This window comes from Suricata suricatta, chromosome 2 (genome assembly GCF_006229205.1).
Source record: "Suricata suricatta isolate VVHF042 chromosome 2, meerkat_22Aug2017_6uvM2_HiC, whole genome shotgun sequence".
Taxonomy (NCBI): Eukaryota; Metazoa; Chordata; class Mammalia; order Carnivora; family Herpestidae; genus Suricata; species Suricata suricatta.
Window position 1 is genome coordinate 92,376,280 of NC_043701.1, and position 20,152 is coordinate 92,396,431.

A 20,152-nucleotide genomic window follows, 5' to 3' on the forward strand; every position below is an offset into this window, starting at 1 on the left:
GGAGTAATCAGTATGAGATGAACTTTGACCTATAGGTTAAATCTTGATCTAGGAGGTGGAACTTGAATATATGAGTATCCTAATATACTAAACTAGCATAATTCATGAATTAATGGAAATATCAGTATGTTTTTATTTCCACAATAACCCTCTAAACTTTATTCAGTAAGGTTGAAAATTCAGTGGCTCACTCTTAGATCACAAATAGTCCTATGGTCACTTTAACACAAACAAAAACCTAATTTAGTAATTAGAATTTCTAGACCAAGACAGTAATCAAAATTTTGAACTGGATTTAGCAACCTGTCTTTCTTTCTCCGCCACCTTGGGCCTCCTTCCCGCAGGCCAGTGGCCCGTTTTTGCTCCTTCCAATGGTTGGTGGTAAGGAAAGAGAAAAGGTAAGCTTACACTGGACCCTTTTGTGGTTATCAGGCTTCACACCATCTGGACCTGCAAGCCTTTTAAGCTAACTCTTTCAAAGAGCATTTTAATGGAGTTTCTAAAGAGCCTCTCTGATTCGCTGCTTCACCAGTAGCTTCTTTGCTCTGGAAGGGTATAGCTTTACTCCAAATGGTTGTGATTCCCTGTTTTACTGAGGCTTGAATTCCCCAGCCACCTTTCTCTCTCCTTAGTGGATATGTAAACAGTCTCCTATAGGCTTACAAGACCAGACTGTGTTCATTTCCTTCCAATTCCATGTTCAATGATGCCATGTGGATAGCTTGAAATTGGTCATAATGGTGATGTTTATACCACAGAAATAAACAAATGCTACAAATTTGAGAGTCGCGGGAACATGACTTTTATTTTTGTTTCTGTTTTTGGCAAATCCCTTCTGGGGCACAATACTGGGTCTATGGGGAATCCTTAAAACGCTTAAACACTTAAATCTCTTGCCCCAGCAAACTATAGAAGTACAGGAAAATCCCAATATTGCGTCTTCTACTTGTGCCTTTACCGACAAAGCAGCTCGCATGATTTTGCCCCCTAAGTATACTTGGTGGGAACCAGACCACAGAAAGCCCAGTGTAGGAGCGCCTGCCCCCTAAGTATACTTGGTGGGAACCAGACCACAGAAAGCCCAGTGTAGGAGCGCCTAACTTCAGTTAGTTTAGTATCTGACTCTTGGTTTCAAATCTGGTTATGATCTCATGGTTTGTGAGTTCCAGCCCCTCACCAGACTCTGCACTGCCTACCTGGGATCCCATCTCTCTCTCTCTCTCCCTCTCCCTCTCTCTCTCTCTCTCTCTGTCCATTCCCTCCTCACTTTCTCTCTCTTTTTCTCTTTCAAAATAAAGAAATTTAAGAGGAGGAGGGGGTGAGGGGGAGGAGGAGGAAGAAGAAAAACCCCAATGTAGGAGTCACGTATCAAGCTTCGTAAGTGCCCTGGGAGTCTCCTCACTATCAGTTTTGATGAAGGGGAGCAGGCATTCAACCTTTAAGGGAGTGTGGCTCACAACACAGCTTTCTCCAAGGATATGTTCTGCCCCAAATTCATACTCTTTTAACCCATACTCAGTTCTATATACTCCAACTGGTAGAGGGCACGAGAGGTATGGAAGTGGTGAATTCTGCATTTATGATGTCTTTTACAATTTACATTTATTTTGTCTTGATGTCTTCTTCAAAACTCAATTTTAGCATCCTCTTCAAGAAGTAAGCACAAATCATGAAAAAGAGGAGAGAATCACAAACATGTATTCATATGGAAGGATTACCAGAAATAAGGTCAAATTAGAGAATGTACACAGAATCTCATATTCGTGATTGTAGTAGTCGTAGTAGTAGTAGTTGTTGTTGTTTTTAAATGTGGGAGGGGAGGCAAGTTCATGTGTGAAACTAGCTTAATTTAAAAGGAAGAGAACTACATTAATGAGCACAACCCTATTCGGGGTCTGTGCTAGACTGAGTAGTGTTTTCCCTTATTGTACAAAGGAACTTTCTGGGAGGCCATGTTAAAATGCAGATTCTGGTTCAGTAAGCGTAGGTAAGACTGAGATTCTGTATTTCTAACCTAGTTCCAACTGATGCCTATACCACTGGTCTGGAACTTTTCTAACCAGCAAAGGACTAGAAAAATAAAATACACACACACACACACACACACACACACACACACTCTCTCTCTCTCTCTCTCTCTCTCTCTCTCATGAAATAATTAAAACAATATTATGAGATGGTCATTATCTCTATTGTTTTTTTAATGTTTATTTTTGAGAGACTGAGATAGTGCAAACCAAAAAGGAGCAGAGAGAGAGGGAGACATAGAATCCAAAGCAGGCTTCAGGCTCTGAGCTGTTAGCACAGAGCCCGACATGGGGCTCGAACCCATTAGCAGTGAGATCAGGACCCGAGCTGAAGTCAGGCACTTAACCGACTGAGCCACCCGGGCACCCCATCTCTAATCTATTGATAAGGGAACTGAAGTTGAGTGAGGTTAAGTTGTCCAACTACATGCATATGTGGCAGACATTCGTCTTCTCTTACTCTTTCCATTGGATGGCACAGTATCCCTGAAGTTGTTACTATGGTTATTTAAAAAGTATAATCTGGTTAAAAAAAAATAATAAGTAACAATGTTGAATTTCTTTTCCTCATGATGTGATTAGCTTCCCATTTTTAAGTAACTGTTCGTTCTCCTAACTACTTCATAACCCAGAGTTATAATGGGTTCAATCTATATCACGTACAGTGCCAGTTACTAATATATACAGTTTACCTATGGAATGAATGTATTCTAGATAATTGGTCCATGTATAATGGTACAAATTAGTGTATTAAAGAGTTAGATTTTGTATTCTACAGAAATAGTTGAAGTCTTCAGGTTATTCTAGGTATACTGGCTAGTGAAAAGACATATGTTGCCTCCCATTTACTCATACTGAATTTGTGCAGAATGCCAACTGAGGGACACACAAAAGCTGAGCCCCAAGCAGATGTGATTCACTGGGGCTTCCCCTTAGAGAGGTGGCATTACCAACCTCGAACCACAAATCTCAATGTTAAAAGATTACAATCTTGAAGTCCCTGATACTAACAAAATACCTTGGTTACACATAACACATTTGTACAAAAAACAAAATTATTAAGTGATTCTTTTATGTTTATACATTTATTATTTTTAATTAACATTGCTGCATAAACTCAATCCCTTGTTCTTGCCCTTTAAGCTTGTTTAAAACTGAATGAAGGAAGGAAGAAAGAAGGACGCGAGTCACATGCTAAAAAAATAAGAAAACAGACCTGGCCACAGATAATTTCCTGAAACCAGCATGAGAAGGAATAGCTATGTGAAAGAAAAACATTAGCAAGTCATTTTATAAAACAGCAAATTTCCAAATATAATTGAAAAGAGAAAAATCTTTCCAAGCTAAATATCCATTTCTGAGCCTGAGGCAATAAATAAATAAAGGAAAGAGGAAAGCTTGGCCTTAATATTAAAAAAGAACAAAAGTGTTTGCTCTCCAGGATGTATGATGGAGGAGCTGTTTAATGAAAGCAAAAGGAAACATTTAAGTAAAATTCAATTTTAAAAATATATGATATTATTATCTCTATGCAAAAGATTTAATAAATTGTGATGTATTCTGGGATTCATTGACTTTTAACTTTGAAAACATCTCTTTGAATAAATGGAATTTGATAACTGGGAATTGTTTCATGTGACACATCCTATCAAAAGACCCAAAACAAACACACTAGATGTTTTATTATCTCAACACAGCTGCTAAAAATCATTTTGGTAGAAGTCAACTCATTCTTGTTTTTCAATCTTTTTTTAAAAAACCTGGAATGAAAAAAATTTATTTATGTGCAAAAATATCAACGTACTTAAAGTCAATAGCCATTTTTTTAACAGAGAAACTCTATTAGGGATCCCCATACATCAACACCGACGATAGACAAAGCATGCTCACAGTGTCCACGAACATTTAGGATTTTCCTAGATATTTCAGATAATAATGTAGAATATATGGAAGAACTTGAAGTTTCCAGTATTGGAAAAGAGAGATAATATTCCACCCAGAAAATCCAAGACAAACAAAGGAAGAGTTACTATATTTCATTAGAAAGCTCAGTAAATCAGATTAATATAAAAAAAGAAAAGTGATCACTCCATGGCAAATCAGCAGGAGACCATTAAAAATAAGATAGAAAAACCACAGTAGCAGAGAAGAATATATAATATGTGGAAATAGCCTTTTCAATGCATGTACATCTAGGGTCGCCTGGGTGGCTCAGTCATTTAAGCGTCCAACTCTTGATTTCTGCTCAGGTCATGATTTTATGATTCATGAGATTGAGACCAGCGTTGGGCTCTGCATGGAGCCTGCTTGAGATTCTCTTACTCTCCTTTTGTCTTTCTGCCTCTTCCCTCCTCTTTGTCTCTCCCTCTCAAAATAAATAAACACGTGTACGTATCTCTGGGCTATTCATATAATAAAAAACTTAAATATATAGCAAAATATCCCACGTTCATGAATGAGAAAATAGAATATTATTAAAATACTAGCTCCTTTTTAATTGATTTATACATGTGAAGCAACTATATCAAAATTTCAAGAGGAGCTTCTTTTGAAACTAGAAAAAATATTTTTAGATTTAATATAAAAGAGAATGAATGATGAAAGTTTTAAGAAAATTTTGAGAAAATGAGTAATGAGTAAAAGGATTTAACCCTACCAAATATTAAGACATTAAATTGTAAAGTTTAAATAATATAAAGAGCATGGTACTGACAAATCTGTAAGAAACATGTAATAAATGAGGCATTCAAAATGAAGGGAAGGGGAATGCCAAAAAAAAAAAAAAACAGAAAAGAAAGAAAAAAAGAAAAAAATAATAAATTATATCATAAAAAATAATAAAATTTATGTAAGCAGATTCTTCACTTGTGAAAGAAAAACATGAGCTCTAAAACAAAAAAACAGGTTACTAGATTTAAAGATCTAAAACACTCAAAATTCTGTCAATAAAAAAAGAAACCATAAACTTTAAGAGTGAAAAACAACTGGATAAAATATTTGCAAGATTAATCAACAAAGAACATGAACTTAGCATTGGCAAAACTGGAAATACATATGGCTAACACAAAAATAATGTTCCCTGGGGTGCCTGCGTGGCGCAATTGATTAAGCATCCTACTTCAGTTCAGGTCATGATCTCGCAGTTTGTGAGTCCAAGTCCTGCATCTGGCTCTGTGCAGACAGCTCAGAGCCTGGAGCCTGCTTCGGATTCTGTGTGTGTGTGTGTGTGTGTGTGTGTGTGTGTGTGTGTGTGTGTGTGTCTCTCTCTCTTCCCTTTCCCCGCTTGCGCTCTGTCTCCCTCCCTCTCAGAAATAAACATTAAAAAATTTGTTTTTAATATTGTTCCCCCTTTCTAATAATCATAGACGCAAAATAAAAATTTAAGAAAATAAATGGTTTTTATTTTTCAAAATAGAAGAAGTTTTTAACAATAAAAGTAGCCAATATTAAATACTTCTTATGTTTTCTGAAGTCAGTTTGGAAGTTAACAGTTTAGCAAAATGATCTACCAGGTTACAGTGAAACCAAGTCTCATGGAACATTCTCCCATACTTATAATTATTAAACAAATATTCATTAATAAGTAGATAAAAACAACAAAAACAACCTGTACTGTAGTTTCACTAAAATGCTACCTCTGTACTAATAATCGGTAAGACCCCCACTGACATGAAAAATCAACTGAAGTCAGATCTTCCAACCTCCCAGAAGCAGGACCTAGTATTCTAGCAGTCAACTGCAGACAATCTATAATTTCTTTACCCAATGGTTGGCCACAGACCATTTGGGGATCAAGCATTAGGCACTATTTTAGAGATAAAGAATATAGGCCATGATGATTTCTATTCTACATTCATATAAGTGTGCAGAGTGTCCCTAAAATGTTTTCAACAAATATTTTTTCCTGAAAACTTTTAATTTCACTACAGTGAAGTTATGCTAATTTATAAACTTCCAATTTCACCAATGAAAGCTAATTTCTGTCAATTATGATGTTAATTCCCACACTGGTTGTCCACTGAAACATAAAAAAAATAATAAACACTTGTATTAGCCACTGATAGAAGGTGGACTTCCTGATCACATGGCTTTCTTGGACTTTTGCCCTGTTGATAAAAACCTAGGTTATCACGTAGCCTAACAAAACCTGACCCCTCTCTATATAAAGTAAATTACAGACATTAAACACCATGTATATTTTCTCTTTCCATATGCTCCCTCCTCTTACTATTGTGTCTTCTCTGTGTCCTGTATTCTTATCTTTGGAGATGATTGGAATTACTACTACATAGTTCAGATTATGTTCATTCAGCTCGGGTCCATCAACACGGATTGTGATAAATCACTGCAACTGTCCAATTCCTTAAGCCAAAAGGAAATCCAAAGTTTGCGCAGAATGACAATCATTTCTCCCCTCAAAAATTTCTTGCGTACTCTGCTATGAAAGATTATCTTAAGTATTTGATGGTAGTCTGATCTTTCACAATCTCGAACTTACTTCAAAAGGCTTACCACATTGCTCTGGGAGCCAAACGAGGTCAATGTGTAGTTTGGGCAAGGTAATCTGCACTGTTTATGATGCCACAGCTATTTGGCAGGGATGCCTGCCCATCCCCCCAGGTCCCCCTGGATCTCTGCCAGCTGCCATTAGTGGGGAGAGGAACTAGTACTTCAAAGGTCTCAGCGCAGCTCATAAAAGTTCAGGAGAATTGACCCAGGCCAAGATGAAGATTGTATACTTGGCAGTTATGTTTGGTTATGATGATGAGATAATCCATAGAAACACGGGATTAACTGACAGGAAGTCTGGATTTAATAGCCCTAGAACAGGCTAAAAATACATTTAAAAGAGAAGTGACAATCCCTGGGGGAAAACACTTAGTATCTCACACCTATTAAAGGAGAAGAAAAGGGAGACAAAGCAAACAGCACCATTCAAATAGTACCACTCAGGATTCAAAATATTAACCATATATGACAGCAATGTTAAATATCCAGAAAACAAAAATGAAAAAATGATGAAGCTAAATACAAAGCCATGGTCAGTAAGGTGGAGAAGAACTGAAGGCACTGAAAAATTCTTGGGACAGTGAGCATAAAGAGAGGCTTTGAAGGACACTTTAATTCCAGGAAACAAGAAACTGGAAACTCGTGACAAGTTTTAAGCCATTTCAAAGAAGAGAGCAAAATTGAATATGAGGGGCACCTGGATAGCACAGTTGGTTAAGCACCAGCTTTAGCTCAGGTCGTGATCTCACTGTTGGTGAGTTTGAGCCCTGTGTCGGGCTCTGTACTGACGGCTCAGAGCCTGGAGCCTGCTTCAGATTCTATGTCTCCCTCCCTCTCTGCTCCTCCCCTGTTCACACTCAGTCTCTCTTTCAAAAATAATAAAGATTAAAAAAATTTTTAATGGAGTGTGGGTTCAAATTCCAATTAAGCAAAGTCCACTAAGGATACAACTTGATGCTCATCTCATTTACACTCTTTGAGAGAAGCTTTTAAAATTTTAAACCTGATGAGAAGCATTTTCTAAATATGAAAGCCTCTAACCCCAGTAGTCAGAATCTGGTTATGGAAAAAGAAGAAGCTATTATCAGAATTTGTATTTATACACACCTTGTTCCAAAAACAATATAAGAAATCATTTAAAAAAAATGGAAACATTGCAATATGACAATAAATATTAGAAGAGTGTGAAAGAATTCTGGCAAAAAGAAAACAAGGTACAGCTTATAAACAAAACCAAAAATGAATAACAGACAAATACATCTTTCCAATAAAATCTGATAAGAATGGTTCCCAGCCTTTTTTAGGATAAGATTGATTTTTCTGAAATCAGAAATATTCCCACCCTTAAACTATAATCCACCCCTGCAACCATGATAATAGTAATTAAACAAGTATCCATTGATGACTTAGACAATAGTAAACTACGATAAATTCAGCTACATAAAATTCTATTTTATGAGTCAGAAGTGTATCCACATTAAAATGTGTAATATCCAGAGGCACCTATGTGATTGTCACTTTTCATGGTTTGTGGGATCAAGCCCAGCATCAGGCTCTGCACTGGCAGCACAGAACCTGTTTGGGATTCTCTCTCTCTTCCTCTCTCACTGCCCTTCCCCAAATTGTGCTCACTCGCTCGCTCGCTCTCTCTCTCTCTCTCTCTCATTCTCTCTCAAAACAAATAAATTAACCTAAAAAAAAAAAAAAAGAAAATTAGGAGCACCTGGGTGGCTCAGTCGGTTAAGCGACTGGCTTCAGCTCAGGTCATGATCTCACAGTTTGTGGGTTCAAACCCTGCGTCAGGCTCTGTGCTGACAGCTCAGAGCCTGGAGCCTGCTTCAGATTCTGTATCTCCCTCTCTCTCTAACCCTCCCCTGCTCATGCTGTCTCTCTCTGTCTCTCAAAAATAAATAAAACACATAAAAAATTTTAAAAAAGAAAATTAGTAATATCTAAATGTGTAAGATATTACTTAATCTAATGAAAATGTTTGATACTCATGTCAATTCATGGGCTCTTCTAAAAAGCCTATTGCACTGACTTAGCAAATCTATTCACTTTCTAAAGACCTTTGCATTCCATATCTCCCCAGATACAAAGGAAGTTTTTATTTTTTTCTCTTTTTTTAAATTTATTTTTAAATTTATTTTTATTGATTGCTTTTAATTTTATTTTTAAATTTATGTTAAAATTTTTATTTAAATACCAGTTAGTTAATTACAGTGTAATATTACCTTCAGGCATAGAATTCAGTGATTCATCACTTATACGCAACATCTGGTGCTCATCACAAGTGCACCCCTTACTCCCCAGCACTCACTTAACTCATCTCCCACTCATATTCCCTCTGGTAGTCATCAGTTTGTTCTCTATGGCTCCGAGTCTGTTTTTCTGTTTTGCTTCTCTCTTTTTTTTCCCCCCATGACACTTGTTTTTATTTCTTAAATTCCACATATGAGCAAAATGATTTCTTTCTCTGACTTATTTCACTTAGCATAATATTCTCTAGCTCCATTGGTGCCTTTGTAAATGTCAAGATTTGATTCTTTTTTATGGCTGAGTAACATTCCACTGGGTATATATACTTTATCCATTCATCAGTCATTGGATATTTGGGCTCTTTCCATAATTTGGCAATTGTTGATAATACAGCTATTCAAATTAGAATTTTTGTCCAAATATAATAGAAGTTTTAAAGGAATTGTAATGGGTAATAAAATATGGCCATTAAGGCCTATAAAGATTTTTCCTAAGGGTCTTTGGAAAAGGATCGCTATAGTTTCCAATTATCTGTTCTCCATTCTTCCTTCAAAAATACCCTCCTCCAGCCTCCCCAAATATTAGCACCTTCCAACCAGTGGCCCTTAGGTATAGTCACGTGACCAAGTTCTATGTACAATAAGGTGAACACAAAAGTGGTCTGAGCAATTTCCACCAAGGAAGGGATATGCACATTATCTCCATCTTTATCCTCCTTACCTGCTGGAATAGAGATAGTACTGTCAAAGGTCTGTATATATCTCCAATATAGCAGAAAAAAGGCTGGATGGAGGCTGGGGCTTTGATGAATTTAGGGAAATTCTTTAGTTGGACCCTTACTACTAGACTGTGTTTATAGAAGAAAACAAAACCTCTTTTTAAGCCAACATTAATTTTGGATTTTTGCTGTCACATGCTTTCAAGTCTAATTCTTATTAACATACTGTCTTTACCTGTCAATAATTTTTAGTTTTGATACTTAGCCTACATTTACTCTTAGAAAACTTACACAACCTGAATGAACTTTATTTCCTACAACTCTACACCTCCTTTCTTGCCATTGCCCTTGGTTCTTTCTGAATCTTTCCTCTTCCCTTATGCATTACTCTGATAACAGGCTTGGCAGTTTTTGTCATGACTATGCCTGACTGCCACTGGGACCAATAGATTTTTAGATCATCCATATAATTAATGTTTTCAAATTATTCCTGGTTGATTCTTTGGTTCTCCTCCCACCCCACCCTACCCCCACCCCTTATCTTTCATTTGCTTTGAACCTTTATTTTGCTGGAGCAAATCTCCAAGTAACCTCCATAGAGAAGTTCATAAATATTTATAAATTTAGCAAAGTTCAAAAGTAACCTCCGTGGAAGTTTCTGAAAGTCTGAAAATAGCTCTATTTTACCATCACACTCAACTGCCATTGTGACTAAGCCTAGAATTTTCCCTCAGAGCTCCAAAGGCATTGTTTCACTGCTTCTAGAAGAAAGTGTTGGTGAGATGTCTGATGTCAATCTGATTCACTTTCACGAATCATAAATAAGACATACTCCTGCATCCCAATTTATAAGTTCATTTTTAATTTCTTGGGTTCCGAAAATTCAGGTATGGATATTTATTATCCTGGAAATTCACTGGATATTTATAATCTAAAGAATTCTTGTGTTTAATATTGGAATGTTCTCTTCATTTTTTTCATTGCTAACTTTTTCCTCTCCATTTTTCTCTTGTTCCTCCTTCCCTCCAGCCCCCCAGAAATCCTACTGGATGAATGCAGGAAGCCTGACATTGATCCTTCATGTTCTTTTCCTTCATTATTTAATGACTTTTCCCCTCTTTTCCTGATTTTTATAATTTCATCATAACTTTCAAATTTTTACAATCATGTCTCTGTTGTTCCTTTTTTTATAGTTTTTTTCCCCTTACTTCTGGATGCAATAGCCTCTGAAATTTTCATTAGGATAAGAATTAGTTTCTTCTAAAGTTATCTTCTTTCCCCCTAATAATCTGTGTTTGTTCTGAAGCAAAAGTTCTTGTGTGAGTTGTTCTTTCATGCTGCTGGTTTTATTCATACTTTTTTAATGATTTCTGGCTAACTTTTTATAAAGAACAACAGTAGAGAGTTGAATTTCTAAGCTAAAAACTATGAGTCTCTTAGGTTGTTTGTATATTTTAATTTTATGGCTAGATCTCTCACACAATGATGTCGCCTGGCTCAAAGTTCAGTGCATACAGGCAGAACTAGTCTGCTGGCAGGCTTCATATTAGGATGGACAAGACAAGAGAAGGCACTTAGGCTGGAGTGAGGACAGAGGTTCCAAATGCCAGAGTGAAGGGGGTTTTATACTGGAAGATATAACTTTATACTTGCAGTTCATTTGATTTCTTTAGAGAAGTGGCTTTAGGGTTGCTTTGTTGTTACTGCTTTGTCTCTCTTTGGTTTTGCCTTCAAGGTATATGTTAGACTGCTTAGAAATGCCTGAGCTCCACCATCTTGGAATGATAAAGGGCAGGGAAGAAGGAGTGTTAGGATCCTACTCTTCATTCAATGGTCAGTCTTTCAGTTCATCTCCCAATTTGGTTTTCCTTCTCATTTGTCTTTATTACTCCTTGGCAAGGAGCATCTCTGTAACTCAGATATACAATTCAGCCCTTTCTTTATTATTACATTTCCTCCTGTGCATTCGGATCTGCAATGATTTACTTTAAAACAAATCTGTCCACAGACGTTTACCTTCCTTGAATTGTAGAAATTCACTGGATCTTTTCCAAGAATATTTCTACTCCCACTCTCTCCATTTTTTGAGTTGATTCTTTTGCTATCATATACTTGGATTTCAAGAGGAAAGGGAATGGACATGCTTGTGCTAAGTCTACCATCTTAAACCACTGTGTTCAGTGTTAAATAAAAATGAAATAAAAAGAATCTTGCCTGGTTTGGTTAAAATCTATCAAAAGCATCCATTACTGTATTAAAATTTTAATATTTCTTTTCTATTTCATTTATTTGTATATATATATACATTTATGTATTTTTATACCTTTATTTATTGTGTGACTTCTATTTTATATTTTGATATTAGCACAGTGAAATAACTTGCAGGCACTTTATTGGGCAAATAAGAGAGAGGATAACTCAGTTAATATTTTTAAATGAGTTTTTTGTTGTTAAAAATTATTTTATTTATTTATTTTGGGAGGGGGAGGGGCAGAAAGAGAGGGAGAGAGGAAATCCTAAGGAGGCTCATCTCTCAAACCCTGAGACCATGACCTGAGCCCAAATTCAGAATTGGATATTTGACTAAAGGAGCTACCCAGGGATCCCTATTTTTAAATGAGTTTTGACACAACTAATTATGTAAAAAAAAATTTTCTTGAATTTATTATTTTGTTCCTGAAGGGGGAAAAAATACTTAAGCATGATTTAAGTGTACTTTTAAAAAATACTAAAAATGAAGTGAAATAAACATAAAAGTAAGTATCATCACAGGTATAGTTACTAATTCAATGACTATTGATCCTAAAAGCGAAATCATGTGACAATATCCAGAGCCATGGTAAAACTCAAAGTCTGAGGTCTAGAAGAAAATACTACAGAGCATCAGACTAGATTGAACAATATCTGTTGTACTTAAGAGCATATTTTGGGTTTTGCTAGTTATAAAAATCCACTGGGTTTTCAGAAGCACATTTTTACCCAAAGCCACTAGAGTGCAATATGTAATAACAGATTGTCTTGACCTGAATATAATATTTTCCTATTGTTTGGAAGCCATTTTAACATGATTTTTACTAAAATGTATTGTCCTTAAAATCCTTGTAGTTCTTAAGAGTGAGATATCAGGACATTTTTGGGTATGTTTGCATTCTTCACAGAAGGAACAAACACAGAAACAAATATTTAAGTTGGTTTCTCATATAATTTTTATGCATATACATACAAAACCTTAGAGATGTGTAACTGTTTAGTATGAGTCCACTGTCTATTTTTGGATTCCCTCCATCCCCCAAATTTAGTGTGACTGTTTTTCACTTTGGACAGTGACTCATTTGTATTTACTGATCAGTTTCCACTGGGAAAAACGGTCCTCTTCAGAATGACTAATAAAAGACCATATCCCTCTTTCTACCCAAATATATTCTCCCAGATAGTTTTCTCTGTTCCTGCAAGAAAAAGGAGAGAGGGACAATCTTATCAATTATCCTTTTACTCTTGAATTGAGCAAATGAGAAATTCTCCCTTCCTGGAAGGATTAATAAAGGAACCTCAAACTGATTTCATGATGCCCAGCAAACATTCTCTCTCTCTGTCTTTCTCTGTCTCATATGGAGACATAATATACATACCGTAAAATTTACCCTGAACCTGCATAATTCAGGATTTTTTAGTATATTCACAATATTGTACAATCATCACTAATTCCAAAATATTTCCATTACCCCCAAAAGTAGCTCCCATACCCACAATCAGTCACTTCCTAAACATTGCCATACCTCTCCCTGCCCCTACCCCTGGAAATTAACCTACTTTCTATCTCTATAGACCCCCCTACTATGAACATTTCAACTAAATGGAATCACTCAATATTTGTCTTTTTTTGAAAGACTTATTTTACTTACTATAGTGTTTGCAAGGTTCATCCATGTTATAGAAGATATCAGTACTATATTCCTTTATATTGCCAAAAAATATTTCATTGTATGGATGTACCACATCTTATCCATTCATCAACTGATGGACATTTGGGCTGTTTCTGCTTTTTGACTACTATTAATAATGCTGCTATAAACATCCATGTATAAGCTTTTATGCAGATATGTTTTCTTGGACATTTACCTAGCAGTAGACTTGCTGGGCCATGTGATAATTGTATGGTTAATTTCTGAAGAAATCCCTAACACATAAGTTTGTAATTTCACTATATCAAACAAATGGAATAACCTTTTTACAGTAATATTACCAAGGAGAAAATATATATAGGCATAAATCTTATTAAGACAGAATTTTTATGAAAGATAATGTTTATTTGCTTTTTCTCCAGTTTGGACTCCAGAATCATGACCAGGCTATGCCAGTTAGGGTCCATTCTCTTCAACTATCTATAAGTAGCCATACCAGAAACACTTTTGTTAGTGTAGGACTTCATGAGGGCAAAAATAGAATTACTAAAAAATGCTTAAATCCTTACTTAGAATTACAATCTGAATATATTACTGTAAAATATATATTACATTTTACCATTTACATATGCTTATTTGTCAGGAAGAATAAGAAATACACAATTTTCAGTGTTCAATTCTTCCCTACATGGAACAGGTACTAATACTTACTCTAGAATAATGACCAGAGTAGTCCTGTTCTGTCTGGATTCTTTTTTCTTCTAGATTCTACTGATAACTTTCAATGTTTTATATCTCTCCTGCCCTCAGCTATTTTTCATTGACACACAGCCTATCACAGCTTATTTTCAGAGGACTCATTCCCTGTGTCTACTGTTATACTTGCTTGGATTTTATTTTAAGTACCAACATTTTTTAAAGAGGATTCCTTTTCCAGAAAGGTCTACAAAATTCTTGCTAACATAAGAAAGACTGTTCACACTCCGTTAACATGGCCCCAAAGCCCTGTTGAGAATGCTTTGTTGAGCAGTCTTTTTTCACTTGGACTCATTCTTGGCCAGTCTGGGATGAAATTTGTAGCTTCTTAATGAGAATAATGACACAGAGAATATGGTCCCAGCTGAGAGCAGACTTTCCACTATATGAAACTACAGGTGCCACGTGATTCCTGGCTGGTGTTATTCAATCATGCTATTAAATATTCTCCGTGGCTAAGAAAGTTCAAAGATGGGGTTCCTCATTCATCACTTTGCACCACGTTTCCCTGGCTAAAAGGAGAGAGATCAAAATTTCTATGATTTAAGTTTACAGTTATCTTTAAAACCAGTGCAGGGGAAAAAACACTAATGCTTTTAGAATTGAATGCTTGTCTGAGCACATTTTTAAATGTTTTCTCCACCTTTGATCTTATTTCAAAGTCAATGTCTGTGTGATCTTTTCTTTCTTTCATGAGGCATCAATATTCATAGCTTAAGGACAGTGTCTCTAATGGTACAGGAGAAGAGAGGTGCCACTAGCCCTAAAAGAAGTGTCTCTGGGGGAAAAGAGAATGAAGGAGGAAATTTTCCCTCCTGCTATAAACTATAGAGTATTGCTGAATATACTTTATTGTTTAAGACCAATCACAGTTCTAAAACAGAAGAAAAGTTTGCAAACTTACTGTGAACTATAATGGTATTTCACTCTTTTATGATGCCATTAATGGAGCAACACAGTCTTTACGAAGTAGCATTTTTTACTCTTTTTGTGGGCTTTAGTGCACCCCAGTATCAAATCAAGGATAAAAGAATCATTTGCTTTAGTGACATCTACAGGCACTTTCAGAGAAAAACATTCTCATCTTTTGTAACTGAAACACTTGCATTGACCCAATCAGGAATGCTTGTATAAATTGAAAGTGATGATTAGGAGTCTCATTGTAGTCCTTTATAGAAGGTGGACCTTATTGTACTTTCAACTGAGTCTTAAATGCATCTATTTGTCTCCAGAACTAATCTTCATCAAATGCTTAGTCATCTTGATTTCTCATACTCCCATCCCATCCATATTTGTCAATGAAAACTTAATGTTACCCTTTGGGGCTTAATACTGTACTAAAACAATGTAAATGTCTCCGGTTTGTTTGTATATGCTTTGTTCCACTCACATAAATTACACCTTTTATGGGGTTTGACTGGATAAGGGGAGATTGCTGAGCTTTCATACACACATTGTTGCTCCCCTCCTACTCCCTACTTTAGAGGAACTTCTGCTTCTCTTTCAAGACACTACTTATGGAAAGAGTGATAAGGTTCTCCGAGTGGGGGGCGGCTGGATTACCAGAGTTCAAAGCCTATAGGAGGCCAATGGGTTGAATACCCTTGAAGGAGCTTTACCCAAGACAATCTTTCACTTGCCATATCTGAGTGAGCCCAGTACAAGTAACGCCGTGGAATGGTGGGTACCATCAGATCAGGCAAAGGAAACAAAATGAAATGGTTTAGCCAGGGAGTACATCTCTCACAGCAAGAGTTTGTTCAATATCAGAGATGGGGTAGGGCAAGGTGCTAGACAATAAAACACCACAATGTTGCCCTATGAGAGAAAGAGCAAGGGGCACCTGAGTGGCTCAGTCAGTTAAGCATCCGACTTTGGTTCAGGTTATGATCTCACGGTTCGTGGGTTCAAGCCCTGTGTCTGTGCTGATAGCTCAGAGCCTGGAGCCTGCTTCAGATTCTCTTGTTTCCCTTTCTCTGTCCCTCCCCCACTTGCATTCTTTATGTCTCCCAAAAATAAATAAACATTAAAACTTTTTAAAAAAGGATAAAGAGCCAGCATTAGGAGCCTGCCAGACCAGCGAGCACTTGAGAGAGCTGAGTAAGAGCTCCAAGCAGCACCCGCTAACTAAATAAGACTTCTTTTGCCCCATATTTCTTACTCCTCGGTCCCATCCAACTCTGAAAGATCCAGAGGGAAAGGATGGTAAGTCAGGAAGATATGAAGCAAGAAAGAGAGAAGACCCAACACAGCCCTCCCCAACCTTCTGGGTCAGGGCCAAGGGCAAGGGAGAACGCTAACGTGGATCTGAGACGTTTAGTTTAGGTCCGACTGCTCTTTTAATCCCTGAAAAATGAAACTGAAAGTGGCCAGAAGATATCATCTAGGTGTAAAGAAGGAATATCTGACAGACAAGTTTTCAAAAATGATAGGAAAAAATAAAGCTATCTTTTAATATTACACTACTGAGTCCTGACCATTTAGTTGATCCAGTTAAAATTTTTTCTTTTTAGCTAAGAAGTCAGTTAGTTTTAGGGAGGACTTGAAGAAAAAAGGGGGATATTTCTGTCCACGTTTAAAACCCAGTAAAATATACCAAAGATTATAGTTATTTTAAAGTACATTTATTTTGGGACTCCTGGGCTCAGTCAGTTAAACATCCAACTTCAGTTCAGGTCATGATCTCACGGTTTCTGTGTTCGAATCCCGCATCAGGCTCCTTGCTGACATCTCAGAGCCTGGAGCCTGTCTTCAGATCCTGTGACTCCTTCTCTCTCTGACCCTCCCCCTGCTCACACTGTCTCTCTCTCTCAAAAATAAAAATTAAACATTTTTTTAAATAGTTACTTTTTTGCATATTTATAGTTTTAAATTTATATAACCTTCATGGACATTTTTCCTCCTCATAATAAAACTTTATGTAGAGTTTTGCCTCTGTTCAATGAGAATAGGAGAGCAAACCTCAGGGTTAAGCATCTCTTTTGGACTCTTGTTTGGCCAGGCTTAAACCAGACTTTTGATCCCCCAACTCTCTCACTCCTAAAAGTGAGGCTTTTTTGTTGTCTGACCTCAATCAAGTTTACTATCAGTATCTCAAAGTGTCTGCCTTCTTTGAACGCTAATTTCTCTTTGCTGAAGACTCCGGAGTTCCCTACCCCTAACCCCCACAAGGAAGGTCCTATGGCCAGAAAATGCTGCTGTGTCTCCAGATGGCTTTTCTAGGAGGTGGTCTTGTGGACTGACCTACACTGATCAGACCTGAGGATTTTGAAACTTCGCAAATATTTATCAGAAGGATTTACAGATGCTTGGTTTTTATAACTGCCTGTTGATACAAATGCCACATCAGATGCCTCGAAAATAAAATGGACTACTCATCAGATGAGAACAAAAATAATGAAGCACTAAAGATCCGCTGGTGATTCCATAACCCCCTGTGGACCAAAGGACAGTGAAGGTAAGGGTCCGAGGCACAGTTTCTGGAATTGTTCGTTCATTCCAGACAGGCTAGAACATGCTATTTAGGTAAGGGTACTGAAAGAGAGAAATCAGGGAGGGAGTACTTTCAGGAACCAATTTAGTGCTAACAAAAACCAGGAAGCAGCAGCGTGTATTGCACAAATATGTACTTCCTCGTTCCTTGCTGCGCCAGAGGTCCAGCCACACTACGGAGTCATCTGGCAGCTGCCACTCTCCTGTGTCTCACAGGCCCCCATCTTCCCAGGTTCTTCCGTGAGAAGTGAGACAACCCTCGAGACGTAAGGACACAGTACAGAGGACAGAGAATGATTTCTGTGTGCCTTTCTCTCTCTCCTCCACTTCTCTCGGCGGAGTGCGCCCCTACCCATCAGGACTGCGAGTCAGGAGAGCAGGAACCAGACCAGTGCCCTCTGGAGGTGGTGGGGTGTGATTAGGGCGCAGCTCTAACTGGCCTGAGAGGTAAAGTATTAACAACATGAATACACAAGTCCATCCACCCCTAAGCATTTCCTCTTCCCGTCCTCCCACTTTCCCACCTCCACATCCCAAGGGCTTTCCTGAAAGCTCTTCTAGAGAAAAATCACCACCACCACCACCACCACCTCACAAAATAAATTCATCAAGAGGGTTCCTTCACACATCACTATCTAAGGTGGCTAATGTGCTCTGGGAAATACGAACTCAAAGAGAAGAGCAAGGTGGCATCTAAGGAGCATAATTATTATAAGAAAAATTATGTATAGTGTCTACTAAAATAGAATTAATCAGGATTTGACAAGATTTGAAAGTAAGCAAGAGACAGGATACTGGAAACAAGATACAGAAGGATTAGGGTGAGGGGGTAGGAGAAAGAGTCATAAAGTGGAGATGCTACTATGAAAAAGGAAAGATTTTTTTTAAATAATTTAATAGATTGGTTGACTATTATACAGACAGCTGCAGAATTAGAAGATTAAATGGAGGAACTTGCCCTATTACAAGTACTACAGTATATTCTTCAAAGTATTGCTTAATCCCTCTTTTTTTTCTTAAATGTTTATTTATTTATTTTGGGAGAGAGAGAGAATGGGAGCAGAGGAGGGACAGAAAGAGGAGGGAAACAGAGAATCCTAAGCAGGCTCCACGTTGTCAGCACAGAGCCAATGTCAGGCTAGAAACCACGAACCATGAGATCACGAGCTGAGTTTCAATGAAGAGTTTGACATGGGGCACCTGGGTGGCTCAGTTGGTTGAGCGTCCAGCTTTGGCTCAGGTTATGATCTCACAGTTCATGGGTTCAGGTCACGTGTCAGGCTCTGTGCTGACAGCTCGCTCAGAGCCTGTCTTCAGATTCTGTGTCTCCCTCTCTCTCTGACGCTCACACTGTCACTCTCTCTCTCTCTCTCTCTCAAAAACAAATAAAACATTAAAAAAAATTTTTTTAAGTCAAGAGGTGGACAATTAACCACTGACCCAGCCAGGGGCTCCTTGCTTAATCCATTTTAAATGATCCTCTGTCCATAAAAATCTAACATAATCTCCTTTTTTCAGAAAACTATTTCTTCTCCCTATTCAAGTCATGGTTAAACTACCTTCACCTCCACTCATATTGCTAAACCAAAACACACCAGGACCCATGATCTGCATTCAAACATAAGATTACTTCACTTTTATTTAAAATCTGGGGTTGGCGGGGAATGTCTGACTACATTAATGTAAATAAAGTGTCAATCCTATGACTGTCTCCAACCCAAGATGGTTTGGCCTCCGGGGCCTTCATATCCAGGAGTTGAAATTGCCAATGCCCAACAACCCTGTAGGCTGCCCTACCCCCCACCCCCCGCCAAAGGTGGCAGATATATTGGTAAGTAGAAAAAAAGAAATAAATCCATTTTCACTAGGTACCCTGTTATGGACAGTGAGACTTGACACACTTCAAGAAACATTTATGCTGCTGTTTGAGGATCATCCATTCAAAAAGTATATAAAATGGACAACTTTAAGAATTTGAAATATGTATTCATTTTTCTATCAAGTACATGAAAAAGTTTAAACATATTCAAAGGGGCATGTTCTTTTGGTCCGGGGGGAAATCATTTGGGCTGGGACTATATCTAAACTCTACATAGAGTCTCAGTCCTCATTTGGGCAGACAGGGTTCTCCCAAACCTCCACCTCTCCACCTACTCCTACGGGAATTGTGAAGAACAACTATTTGAATTACGAAATACTTTTTTTCCTGAAACCACAGTATTTGAAGTTATGCTTCCAAAATTGTGGTATCAGATAAGATATGTAACATGAATTCCCAGATCACTCTACAAAAGTTGTTTATTCAACACCTGAAATGGGCCAGGCTTTTTTTCTTTTAAACACAGGAAGAAAAATCCCCAAATTCATAAAACAAATTTTGTGTTGTTTGGAAGCAAGATTTTAGTAGAAGAAAATCACTTGTGTTAGTTGTTTTAAAATCACACCTATAATATATGACAGCATTGGCTTTCAATGTACTAATTTTTATA